This window comes from Lolium perenne, unplaced genomic scaffold (assembly GCF_019359855.2).
Source record: "Lolium perenne isolate Kyuss_39 unplaced genomic scaffold, Kyuss_2.0 unplaced13, whole genome shotgun sequence".
NCBI classification, from domain to species: Eukaryota; Viridiplantae; Streptophyta; class Magnoliopsida; order Poales; family Poaceae; genus Lolium; species Lolium perenne.
The window spans coordinates 815,496-827,430 of NW_027248971.1; the positions used below are offsets into that span (position 1 = coordinate 815,496).

The 11,935-nt window shown below is 39.5% G+C and overlaps 2 long non-coding RNA genes across 3 annotated transcripts; both read left to right on the forward strand.

The window, feature by feature from the left end:
* The first annotated feature begins 188 nt into the window (after window positions 1–188).
* Window positions 189–1,418, forward strand: LOC127321401 (uncharacterized). Its single transcript, XR_007864056.2, has 2 exons — window positions 189–876; window positions 1,029–1,418. It is a non-coding gene; the product is annotated as an uncharacterized lncRNA (long non-coding RNA).
* Window positions 1,419–9,407: 7,989 nt separating this feature from the next.
* LOC127321403 (uncharacterized) lies at window positions 9,408–11,534 on the forward strand. 2 transcript variants are annotated; one of them, XR_011750038.1, is made up of 3 exons: window positions 9,408–9,573; window positions 10,595–10,679; window positions 11,151–11,534. It is a non-coding gene; the product is annotated as an uncharacterized lncRNA (long non-coding RNA). The 2 variants fall into 2 exon arrangements; XR_007864061.2 differs by having other exon boundaries at window positions 10,595–11,534.
* Window positions 11,535–11,935: the final 401 nt, after the last annotated feature.

Sequence of the window (11,935 nt, forward strand, 5' to 3'; positions counted from 1 at the left end):
GGATCTATGAACATTACCATTTATGAATATGCAAGGAACTTGGACTCAGTTTCTAACCAAAGAAATGATCTGACTGAGATACACATGGCTGATATTGTTTCGACAACTTATGATGTCCTCAAGGAAGATCTGTCACGTGATTCTGACAGACATGATGGAGATCGCCGTTTTTGGAGATTTCAGAAGTGGTAACATTTAATTTTCTCACAAAGTTTGTCCATATATTATATCAACTGAATATGTTACTATAAAAGCTGAGTATATATGGCATTCCCTTCAGTAAATATGTGTCCTTAATTGAAGGAGTGTTTTCGATTTTATTGTAGACGTTCTGTCGCCCCCTCCCCCACAGATGGCGGGCAAGGTTGTTACTCTATTTGAGCCGAAGGATGTTTACACATTCATAATTGCTTTTTATGTCCTATGGTTGCTCGAAAGAGGAGGGATGATCATACTTTTATCTTTAAGAGTGATCTTTATTCTGTTATGGTGAGTTTTGATTACGGGGTTTAGAATTGGCTATCCCAAATAGCCAATTGGTGTGACCTCTTATAGCAAATGGACCATCACCACCAAATGGTTTGTTTGCAGGAGTAAATATTTGTTGTAGTTTTAATCGATCTACAGTTTCCATTCTTATTTTCTTCAAAAAAAGTCCCGTATTTAAAGTCGTTACATGTTGGCCTCTGCTTAATCTTGTGCAGCTGAAAAGGACACAACGTAAGATTCTATTTTTGTTTGATTCTAAGTCTCTAACTATGTTGTATATTGAAAAGAATTGAGGTTAGGAGTCCTGCCATTGGAGAAGCTATTGCATTGGGAGCAGCAGTACATTATCTATCACAATTCGGCATGCCGAGGATTCATGAGTATGAGGTTAGTTTAAATTATTTTATTGATTTACCTCCCTTCAATATTTTCTTTGGAAGTTTCCATTTCTGTTGATAGGATTGTGCTTATTCTACTCTCCGAAAGGAGTCAGGAAACAATCTCTATGATAGCGCTTCACTTGTCATTTTTTCATCCAGAAAGAGTTGGGGATGTATCTTTACGAGACATATCCATGCGAGACTAGATATGAATTCAACGAAGCTAAGCAGTTCCTTGGGTACTATGGGTTAGATGAAGATGAATTGATCCGTTGAGACTGAGGTCTACGACAATGACTCTGACGGACTGCCTATGAATTATCAAGAAAGTTTTTCTTGTATGCTAGCTACTCCGTACTTATGATGTTTCGTTATGCGTAGTGATCTCTGTGATAATCATGTCATTAAAGTTTGATGTTTCGTCTTACACTATATATATGTAAATAATGGAGCAGCTAGCTCTGCTATGAACTCACATGGCACTACTCCTATCTTAGAACCATATATTTGTACCTATATGTAATGTATTTTTCCTTCTTTCGGCACAAATATGTGGTGTGTTTCTCCATTTTGTTCGTTTGTTTTGACTTAATGACTTTGATATATAGGCTGCTATACTTGGCGTCTTTATTAGCTGATAATTTTTATGTGTATCCAGTAAAATGAGTGCGTAGTTGTTTATACTTTATTTGTTGCTTGGGTGTCATTGTCACGGAAAACGAGGCCACGCGCTCCCCAGAATAGTTGATGCCATCGTTACTACTTCGTCGATTTAATCTGATCAGAGGGAGTAGATCTCAACATTGGAATGCAGATTGCTTGCATCTCCTGATACTTTACGTGAGGGTGTCATCTCTCTCAGTCGTGAATGTTTCTTCTTCCATCAACACCACAACATCAAAGTAGGACATGAGATGTTTGCAAGTGTGGCATCTACTTGACTGTAGTCAGTAGGCAACCTGACACGAATTGGCAACCCTTCTACCTACAATATTTTTATAAAATCTAAGAAATGTATTAACCAATGTTACACATGATATACACTATAAAAAATATATCATTACAAAGTTTAGATGTTATGCTTTCTAATGATATAATTTTTATAGTCTAAATTTTATATCATATTGGTTAAATTAACGATTTTGGGAGAGTATTATATTAGCGGTTAATTTTATCGTTGTTATACAAAATAAATATTCTCACGAGATCTACGGGGTCGTGCGCCAAGGCGCACATCTAAATCTAGTCTAAAGGTATAATTGTTGCACCCCCATGGGGCTCTCACAGCGATCTGAGCATCTCAGCCGTCGGATCTTCCCATCTGCTGCATCCGAGCCGTTGATTTTGGCCCTCCTCTCACTAGCTATCCCCATACAATGGCCAGTTGTTACCCGCCTCCGGCTGTATTTGGACCCCACCTTTGTCGGCCCCACAAGTCAGCCACTGCGGCTGGGATCTGTGTCGGTGCGCAGTGGCATCTGGCAGTGGATCTCAACCCGCAGGGGTATTTTAGTTATTTCAGCGCGGGTTGGTACAAAAGCGAGCCCCAGTGCAAAAAAAAACCTAGCTGCCGCCCCCGCCCCTACCCCCGCCTCGCGCCCCCGCCCCGCCCCTGCTCCGCCCCCAACTCGCGCCCCCGCCCCTTCCCCGTTCTCGTCGCCGGCCATCGCCTCGCGCCACCTCCAGCCCTGCTCCCTCGCGCCACCTCTAGCCCCATCCAGGACGGCGTCACTCTTACTCGCCTTCCTCTCCCGCTTCCCCACTCCATTTGGAAGAAACATGGCGGCAGCGGCGGTTGGCGAGCGTGCGCCTGGGCGACGGCGGCGACTGCAGCGGCGAAGGAACTCCTGGCGACGGCGCGGCAGCCAGCCAGGCTCCCTCTCCTCCACCCCTCCCGTTCCCCTTGGCAGGAGCAGAAGAAGGCAGCAGGGCCTCCACCGCGCCCCTCCCTGCTCGCCCCCAGCTCGACATGCTGCGAGCAGGAGGAGCAGTCCTCCCTCTTCCCATGGAAGCTCCTTCCTCTAACTCGTGTTACTCATGCTGCAGTTCCTAGCCCCTGGACTATGACGAGGAGCATGTGTTGGTCGCCCCCGTGCTGGTAGTTTTGGAGCTAGCTGCTGAAGAATGTTGGATCTATACCAAGGTATCAATGGCTCCTCCAGGTCTGTTCGTCATCTCTATCCCCCTCCCACTTTCTCTCTCTCTCAATTGAATGTCTAAAATATTTGTGTTTGTGCTGATTTTGTTTAGATATGCCAGCAAGGTGTTCGACAAAAGTCCAGGCAGGTTTTCACCATGTCCCCTTTGCTACAGATCTACGTATGTGCAAAACTTTTGCCTCCCTTCGTAGTTGAATGAGTAGAACAATGAAATTAAATCGACAACTGATTTGTCTTTTGGGGAGTATTTATTGATTTCCCACTAAAAATATATTGCCTTCTTATGGAGTGTTAAAAAATAATGTCCTTGCCAGTGGTCGAAATGCACCAATAAAATGCAGCAGGTATAGCTTCAGTATTTTGTACTCCATTTACCATATTAGATTGGAGAGACCTACACAGTAAAGTATTTACACAAGGGTGCCTATTTAGGTCTCTCCAATTGGAGTTATGCCTATTTACTGTGTAGTACAATATGGATTAATTAAGTACACTTGCACCTTGAAGGGTGTAACCTGCTCAGCTCTCTCCAATTGCACCTTGAATAGAGGATCTCTCCAATTTAATAACTAGCACAGCCAGTAGAGCCCTCCCCATACAGCAGGTCTCCAATGGGTTTCCCTCTCTACTATGCATCTCGAGTGCCATTATTTTGTATTTTATTTGGCCAGAATTAGTCTACAGCAAGGTGTGCAAGAGAAATTATGTTTCTAATTGATCTTACACTAGAAAGACAAGATACAGAGATACTAAACTTTTCAGTCTTTTTTATCCTGCAGATTAGTGGCTTATAAAAACAATGTACCCAGGAAAGAAAAGTACTTTTGTATGGTTAGCAACACACAATATGGCTCCTATGATAGTTCAGTTTGGTTCTGGAATAGTTTGTGTTGAGATTGCAGGTTATTTTTCTACATGCTGGATGGCTGGCCATCATCTTCGTTTGATGATCTCATATTTTTTTTCCAGAATATCCGATTGTTTGTGTGTTTCTTGGTAAAGCTTACAAGGAATTTATGCCACATGATGAGTATTGCCTTCTACTGTGTGGTAGCAAGATGAGCCTGAAGGTGAGCTCGCTTCCTAGAATATCTTATATTTATGTTAGCATTTTGTTATACAATTATTTATTTCCCGTGTTTTCTTGATAAAGCTTACAAGAAACTTAATTGTGTTCTTTCTACTACTTCTGTGCATAGGATCGAACTGTTTATCATCTCTTACATTGTAGGATTTGATCATTACATGTAGTGCATATGTTCATTGGAAAATTAAAAGGCTCGGGGGGTGCCAGTACCGCAGCCATCAAAAGAGACGGTTTTCTTAGTTTTGTTCAAAAAAGAAGTTCGTGTAGCTTGAACTATATGCTTTGATGGATTCTTATGTACGACGCTCAAAATTAATTAATCCACCTGAGGTTTTGATGCATGATCAGGACTAATCTGCACTGGGATGATTATAGTTGGTTTTTTTCTGTTCACTATAGGATAGATTCTATTACCAGTAGGGCGGTGGTTACTATCTAATTAAAAGCTCCTTTACATTTTAGGTGTGACTCAGTGAATACTTGAATATATAAATTCAGTGAGTTTCACTGATTGTGCAAAGCACATACGATTTTGATAATCCATTCTCTGACATTATTATATTTTAGGAAAGAACAGTGTGTAATTAGAAGTAGTAGGACATGGCCATCATGTGTGGGAGATGGAAAATTCATGTAATATTTACTGCCTGCATGGAACAATAAACTTTATTGAAATATCCCTGCTAAAATTGGTGCTACAGTTAGTTCTTTAGGTGTCAAAAAGGATTCTGGTTTGTATTTGTATATAAGCAAGAATTTCTTTGGATATCCTTAACATTGACATTTAGTTTCTGCTAAACCTGCATAAGAACCACTGGTGTATATGCCGGGTCCCCAATTTTTTACTTCGAATTCCTAGCTGCCAGAGTAAAAAATGTTTAGTTCAACATATTGATATGGTGTTAGTTAGCAGCTGCTACTTCTCTGTTCATTTTATTCAGATGATATTGTATTTATCTACCTAACAATATGCTTTACCAGCATATTGTATGTTTAGTTCAGCATATTGACGTTGTATGTGTCATGTGATTTGTTGTAACAAAAGAGCAATCATGGCTACCTGCATTATACCTCGGATATATTACAGAAATGGAGCCAGATTGAGAACCTGAGCCCTATGTCAGCTAATTATATTACTATGTGCTGATCCAAGTAAACCAAAGTACAACCGTACCATTTAGTTAGTTAACTTTATGATTTTTGCATTTTCAGCTTATACCATGTGGGTCTGCAGTAGGAGTTCTGGATAGAGTTTATAGCATGAAAGTATATTAGCCTTTTTTCCTTTATGAATCTGAACATCAGCATTTTAGTTAGTGGAAAGGTATAATCCAATTTAGAATAGAAAACATAGCTCTCCTTCCTCTCTCTCTGGATATCCTTCTTTGTGCAGCAGATTGCCAAGGTATCAAGGCCTTCTCACAGTTTAATTTTTGCGTTCTTTGCAGCACGATGTGTGTTGTGGACATGGGTTGCAGCATGGGAGGAGTCCATCAGAGAGAAGTATTGCAAGAGTCCATTAGGAAAGTATAGTATTAGGAAAGAGAGAAGTATGGCAAGAGTCCATTAGGAAAGCATACTGTTAGGAAAGAGTCCAACTGTATTAGGAAATATCTAATAATTCCTATCGTATCAAGAGAGGTTAGAGACGTGAGCATCCATTATATAAGTATGACGTGTATCTATTTCTGATTAAGCAAGAACAATCAATCTAATCTTTCCCTGGTTATTCTCTCTTCTCAACCTATGTCTACCCAATCCCTCGCAGCCATGCCGTCTGGCTATCTTCAGCACGGTAATTATCCCGTTGTGGATCTTGCTCATTATAGTTTATATTGGTTGGCATGAGAAGTGGTGAGTACTTCTCATGCCATGGAGAACCTCAGAATATAGTCACTTTGAATTATGTAGGCAGTGTAGATGATGTGTTTGAACTACTACGATGGTTTTTAAAAATGTATTACTTCCATCTGTTCCATCTACTTGTGCCAATTGGGAACTCATGTACATATATTCTGGAATATGGGAACTAACTAAACAGCTGTTGCACTCTTGACAGGAGTTGGCAATGATTCACGAGAAGAAACCAATACTTCAGCATCCCCAAGCAAGTAAGCATCAATGTTGCTGTTGGCGATGATTAGATATGCATTCAAAGATAATTTAAGTATCTAATCATCATTCCTTGCTAGAGAATAGGATAAAAATCAACCTCCTGACATTTTATAAGCTTTTCTTTTTATATTTTGGATGTACCACCACTTTGTGCTTTGATAATTGTTGTTTGCAGGCTCGGTGGCGTTGTCACAAAGATAGTTCAAATCATCTTAAATGGAAGAGAGTGATATTGATTTATCACTGCTATGACAAGTGAACTATTACTTGAGTCTCTTCTCGATGTAATTTTTCAGTTTTGGTTCTGCACGTTGCCGAATCAAAATTATTTTCCTCTATCGCTCCAAGTTTTTATCCCCCACTAACGTTAATGTTTTTATTTGAAGGTCCTTCCTTGCCGAGGTTTTGGTGTGTTTAGGACTTGAACTGAACCACAAGAGAGCAGGCTGAATAATATGTGCAGCTAAAAGGTATGGCCCTACTCATCTCCAATCACTTGTATCTGACTAAGACGGACAATGGTCTTACGATATTATACATGTATGTTGCATCAGCTCCTTCAGAGAAAAGAAGAGCTGAGAGGAAGCTTTCCATCTTCAACACATAGAAGTATTGCAAAACAATAGCAACATCAAGCAATTTTGCTATCCGCTCATCAAGAATTGGGAGCTAACTCTTTTTTTCAGCTATATGTGCGTTACAAAAACAGTAGGAGGAGAGGCGTGCATGGACCAATGCCAAGCGACCACAGGCCTGAATCGTGGAGCTTCGTCTGTTAACTGACGGCAATGAGCATAGGCGCGAGGAGGTGGTCTCGAGGAGAAGCTGCTCGATGAGGTTGGTCTGTCGCCGAGCTTGACTGCAAGATCCTCATCTATGTCTGCTGCATGAGTAAGGTACCTGTACAACATTCCTGAGTTATTTAGATTGAGTTTATAGGGCCAAGTAATGTGTGATATGGTTTCTGTGATATGTTTTTTATCCATTGAACACAACATTGAGCAATACATAGGTGGGAAAGTATGTCGGCGCAAAATTGTTTGTTTAATTCTGGCACTCGTGTTCATCTAGGTTGAAATGTGCGTTACAAAAACAGCAGGAGGAGAGGCGTGCATGGACCAACGCCAAGCGACCACAGGCCTGAATCGTGGAGCTTCGTCTGTTAACCGACGGCAATGAGCATAGGCGCGAGGAGGTGGTCTCGAGGAGAAGCTGCTCGATGAGGTTGGTCTGTCGCCGAGCTTAACTGCAAGATCCTCATCTCTGTCTGCTGCATGAGTAAGGTACCTGTACAACATTCCTGAGTTATCTAGATTGAGTTTATAGGGCCAAGTAATGTGTGATATGGTTTCTGTGATATGTTTTTTATCCATTGAACACAACACTGAGCAATACATAGGTGGGAAAGTATGTCGGCGCAAAATCGTTTGTTTAATTCTGGCACTCGTGTTCATCTAGGTTGAAATGGTCAAACAGGTTGAGACACTGGCAATCTCTCTTGAGCTGCTCAATTGAGCCTGAACCCAATAATGACGTGAAGTAAGGTACCAAACTGCCAGTACAGCTTGTGTTACCACCTTCTACTATGTTCCTTCACTGCCTGCTATATAAGAATATTATTTATTCAATGGACTTCTATTAGTACAAAAATAACGTAATAATTTAGTAGGAAGAAAACTGTCAAAGAACTGCAAGAAAATTAAGTACACACTTCTGGTACCAGTGTAAGCAAGGGAAAATCTTGGCATGTTTTTTTGCCTTCAAATAGCACTTATGTTGTCCTGTATTAAAATTTACCTTATTAGACTGCTCTCAGTTGATAAAAATTCAGTGTTGTCGTAAATTCATTTTTTAGTTTAACTGCAGTAGAAGATATCTGTAAACCAGTAGCCTGATTTTGTGATTTTCATCTGCATGTAAGTTAGCTTTTGTATATAGAAAATCCATGTAGTATGCAGCTTTTGCTTTTTGTTTTCACATGGGGGCAACTTCTTATGAAAAGTATTCGGCCATGAAGGACTGGATTTCATGTTAGAAACTATGGTTACCTCACATGGTTTAAATTTCCTCCAAATTTCATCTACTTGGAGAACCATTATCTGTGTTACTCTTACTCTTTAGTTCTTGATTGTGCATGTTTTATTTTTAACTAATCAATGTCCCTTCCTGCATCTACGTTGTATTACAAATCGGTTTCTCCTGAAGTGGCCATTCCTCTGATGGCACCATATGGTGTTAAAACTGATGGGCCTAAATTACTGATTGGGTTTAAGGGGGTAAGAGATTATAAAATAGATGCAGCAAAATAGATTGCAGCTCAGTTACCATGCAAAATAAATCTAATCTTGCAGCCACGTGTAATTTTTTTATTAATGTATTGACAAGCTTCCACGAATTCAATTCTTTTTGAAACTGATTTACTAATTTTATTTGTCCTCCTTTTCCTCTCAGATAACTAGATCGATTCATAAGTGAATGTGGGTCTCATTTAGAAAACTAAGATTATATCATGTAGCACCAATGCCAGTGTCTTTTACTACATGAATAAATGAGAGACTCTTCTTCTAAGAAAATAAAAAAAGGCAAATGATCCTTGTGTGTTCTTCAGTCCAAGACCATTTTCAGTATAGTTAGTGTTTTTTTACTTTTTCTACTGGTATTTCCATGCCATGGTTGAGTACTTTATTTCTTGCTACATCGAAAATAGGAGCATGGTTACTATATGGCTGTTTATTTCAGTATTCGCACTATAAGACACGATCCTGACACCATCTACCGTTCTCCACTGTTGCTACTTTCCCCTTTACCGAATCTGCCTTGCTGATGTGCTCTATGTCTCTTCTCCCAGGGGTTTAACTAAGCTGCAAATGGAACAGCACAGGTCATCGCTGTAGCTGAACTCACATGTAAAGCATGTACCCAAGATCTTATCTTCATCATGATTCATGTCTACTCACTATTCCTGTTAAGATTTACTTTATACTCCATACTCTTATGCTTGGATAATTAAATATGATGTATCCATTCTTTTCTCTTTATCATCTAGACTGCTGCAAATTTTTAAAAGATGCTTAGGCTTTGACATGCACTCTAATTTTTTTCTCTTTATCCTCTGTTCTGCTGCAATTTCCGTCCATCAGTCACAATACAGACTGCTGGTCTTGGTTACATGCTTTAATAATGTGCATGCAGCAGGAGTGGCGATAAAAAATTGATCAGTCTCATTTACAAATGCAGGTTACTAAGTTGGAAGTCCTGCCACCCAACAGGCTGCAAGGTTACTAAGTTGGAAGTCCTGCTCGAAGAAACAATCTTTTCGGCAATCAGAAGACATTAGGTCAAGGTATATTCTAGGGTCCCTATGTGTCAAGGAAAATGAAATACATGATTCTGGTTTCTGATCTGCATGCAATTGTGCATCTATGAGATGGAGAGGACCTGCAGGTTTATTGTTTCTCTTTGCATTGCAATGTGGTGGAGGAAGCAGCATGCAGCTGCGATATGTACTAATAATCTTAGAGGCGAACTCTTTATGCGATTCTAGGTGCACTATGTGTATCCCTGTAGTATGGCACCATTTTAGCGGGTCTGGGTTGTCTCCTAATGCTTATTCATATTTTTCCCTTCTATTGGCATATGCACAAGATGACATGTTTGATGCTTATTGGTACCTTTTTTTTATTGGAGAAATGGAATAAGACACATAGATGGCTGCATCCTCGCTTCATCTTGATAAGCAGCATCAGTTGTAATATGGTAGTTGTCTCATGCTTTCTAGAGTTTTTACATGTACCGACTGTCAAATTTTGCAAGTCGTGGCTTTGAATAGGTGGGTGTTTTTTTTAGCTTTGACCGAATCAAGTTATTTCTTGCTATTTTTATGAGAAGAAAATAAGATGCAATAAAAGTCAATGACAAGCCTTTTGTTAAACCATAGTTACAAATGCCAGAAAATAAGAACTGAAAAGAGGTTTGGGTACACACTTCTGGTATCAATGTAGGAAATGGAAAATCTTGGTCTGTTTTTTGTATGTCTTCCAATTACATTGAAACAGTACTGTATTAGAATTTAGAAAAAAAAATCAAAGCAGAGTTGTAGTTGACACTTAGTGTAAAAAAGAGAAAATACAGTGAGAGACTTGGTTTGTGCGATGATAAGTAACATGCTGAATTATGACATAGAAGGTAAAAGGGAACAAGCATGCTTGCGTCATTTCGGTAACTCTTTGCTAGCAACTCTCCCGTTTTTTAGATCTACATTCCCATGGTGAATGCTTTGTATCGACTTAACCATATAATATTGTCAAGTAGATTTACAGAAATAATGTTAGACTATTTTTGATTATTCCATCTTTACCTGTCAGGACGATCTTGATGGACATGCTGAAGAAACATGCCTGCCTCTCCACCAGGAGAACCTATTGATATCTTCAGTTCGAATGCAGGGAGGTAAATATATTAGTTTTCCTTTTTACACCACAACTATTTGCTTCAGAATCACCCTCTATATACTCACTCAATTACCAGTGCTTAATTCTTCTTTCTTGAATCGATTATTTAGAACTCATGTCAGTATATTCTGAGCTTTCTGGGTGTGTTCATATAGTTACTTCTGGTTAAATAGTTGATCTCTTGATACCTTAATCTGAATGGCAAGGGTTGGTGTTACTCCCATGTGTTTTTTGTGAAACTACAATATTGTTCAAATAAAAATATATGAGGCTCAGGCTGTTTATGCACCACATTCTGCTTCCTTTGTACCTTCAAATTTAGATATGTCAGTAACTTTATGCATGATATGCATTCCACCTTGGCCAAACATGTCGCAACTTATCTATTTCAGGATATATATCTTCGGTGTTAACTACGCATTTTCCAGTATTTTTGTATTTGTATGAATCCTGATATGCCATATTGTAGTGTCTAGATTGGATTGTGCAGTTCAAGATTGATGTTTTTTTTGGCTTTCAACTACCATCCTCAAAACCTTTAGGGGTGTAGCCATATGAGACCGAGTTTGCCAAAGGTGAGCAGTTCTCTGGCTGCTATGGGTTAGATGAAGATGACACAATCAATTGGAACCCGACTCCCAACTGATGTTTGTTTGTGTTTGTTGTTTCGTGTTAGGCTACTTGTAAGAAATAATTAGCAGCTCTATTGTGAACACGACTGGGACCCTCTATGTACTTAGCTGCTGTTACCTTAGGATGGTATATTTGTACCTGATGTAATATATTTCCTGTTTTTGCCACTTGTGTGTAGCATGTGCATTCAACAAACAGAGAATTGTAAATTTCTGGTTAAGTCATGCCGCTGCCTCAAGAATTGTCTCTGTGTTCTTTACCTATTACATTATCCCTCCATTCATTAAAAGATGCCTCAACTTTGTTAAAATTTGGATGTACCCTTTGATACATCCAAATTTTGATGAGGTTGAGACATTCTTTTATTAATGGAGTAGTAGACTTTCATATGTGGTTAATATAATGTTGATAGAATGGTTTACTTTCTCAGGCGATTAGCAACACACCCACCAAGGCCGAAGTGGTGCTGACATTCCCCTCATCTGCATGTCATATACATAGTTCCGTTGGAGAAGTCTCAGTGCAGTTGTTAGTCGAGCAAGCAACCATTGGATAGCTTTTTTGCCATCTATGTTTTATTACCATTGATTTGTAGAGATGCTTAATATAGCGTTTTACAAT